Source organism: Gavialis gangeticus, unplaced genomic scaffold (assembly GCF_001723915.1).
Source record: "Gavialis gangeticus isolate Ggan-Ray unplaced genomic scaffold, GavGan_comp1, whole genome shotgun sequence".
Lineage (NCBI taxonomy): Eukaryota > Metazoa > Chordata > Crocodylia > Gavialidae > Gavialis > Gavialis gangeticus.
In genome coordinates this window covers 33,158,816-33,160,794 of record NW_017729025.1, presented here as the reverse complement: position 1 = coordinate 33,160,794, position 1,979 = coordinate 33,158,816, and positions in this window count along the sequence as shown.

The following is a 1,979-nucleotide window of genomic DNA, read 5'->3' as shown; positions in this document are numbered from 1 at the left end:
TGGTGCCCCTCACCCCCCAGTCACAGCCCCAGTGACCGCCAACCCTGCCAGAGGGGGCTTCCAACTGCCAGGCTGATGGGGTCAGGGTCCTGGGTCTGCAGCCCCCAACCCCTGGCAGGAGGCGGTGGCTGCTGCAGTGAAGCCTGGCTCCCCCACTGCTGCCTGCCTGCTGCAGGCTCAGGCTCCTGCCCTGCTGCCCTACACCAGGGCCTCCATAGCCCAATGGGTACAACGTGGCACTGCAGGGCACAGTGGGGCTGCACAGGGATCTCCTTACCACTGCGAACTCCACAGTGCCCTGGCAACATGTCCCCTGTGTGCGCAACAGCAGCAGGGGCGGCGGCACAGGTTTGTGCCCCTCAGCCTGCAGAGAAGTCTTTATAAAACTGCAAAATGCAAGGTTTCTCTGGTACAACGAGAAATCCGCATTTTCCTCCAGTAAAAGATAAAATCTGTGATTTTCTCCTTTTTTCCATGGGAAACTGAAAACCCAGATCCCTGGTTTATAACCTGGTATGTAGGTCTGTGAATGCTCTTTCTCTTGGCTGTTCTTCATTTTGAGAATGGTGAACTATAGCTTTTAGTGCTGTAGCTTGAATCCCTTCTAAACAGCAGCACTTTCACTGATTTTTCATGGGGCAGGATCAAGACTAACACACTGAAAGGAAAAATTAACTAGAGTTGAAATACTTCTCCACAGTCTTGAGCCACAGATGTTAAACAACAGGAATAATCTTTTGCTCTCTGATGCGCTCCCAAGCATATATAGCCTGATGGCACTTGAACCTTCCTAAATCAACTGAGCAAAAAGCATGGATGCGGAAATTTACTGGTAGGGATTAGGTGGGAGATGCTGACAATAAACTTAAAGGTAGTCAAGCACACCCTATTTCTACTGCCATTGGAATAAAAAGGAGCTGGCTGAGTCTATAATCACTAAGGCCCCTCTCCTGTGAATATTAAGGTACTGCTGGAATTTTACATAAGTAGTCCTATTATCATCAATGGGATTACTCATGTGAGCAAAGTGTTTGCAGAATTTGAACATAAAATTGATACTGGGTTAGGCTACTTCCCTTACAAGAATGAATAAAGTGCAACCCAAGAACTGCTACATGCAGATGTTTGCACCCATGAAGCCTCACTTGCTTGACTGAGGTTCTTCTGAGTCTGGGGGTCCTCCTGTCCAGCGCAGCTTCCAGGACTGGGCCTTTAAGTCTTTTATACAAATTTTTAATTTTTTTAATTTACAAAAGAAATCAGAGCAATGTATTTTTAAATGAATGAGTAATATAAAATATGAGGATTTTGATAGAAGTGTTGGAAGGGTCTATAGTATAACAAATTATTATATTGCTTGTCCACTAGGCTGCTTAATTTAGAAGCAGTCCTTAACTATGTGAAAGCTGCTTTCAGTTCTGAAGCTACTGAACCCTGCATCAGGTGCAGAGCCTCAGAGTTTTCTAGATGATCTAAACAGCCAAACAAATAACTCTGTGATCTAGCTTGTTCTGACTGCATGTATTGTACGGTTGTCATTAGCTGTTCACTTTTAATATCACTTTGCAGTATCTTTGCAGCAGTTCAGTCTGAAGGTAAATTCACTGCAGTTGTCCACACTTCACTAGAAAGTTTACTGATTTCAAAAACTGAACTCTTCTCACACTCCTTCCAGCCACAGGCTTTCACAAGAGTCCTTGTATGTTGTACTATTTTTATTAATTAACTTTGACAATGTAACTTTCATATTCTTTCTCTTTACTACTCCTCTCCCTGTACAAACAAGTTTGCATTGAAGAGGCTTCACTGTACTGTTTTATATAGCACTGGTTGGTTTACAGAAACTTTATTCTTGTATGAATTGTTCTTGAAATGTGGATTTATCTGTTCAGAGAAAAAAAATGAAGTGTTTAACTAGGTTTTCCTTAACTTTTTGTAATCATGACTGGTTTAGTAAACAGAAAATGTATTCTGCTCTA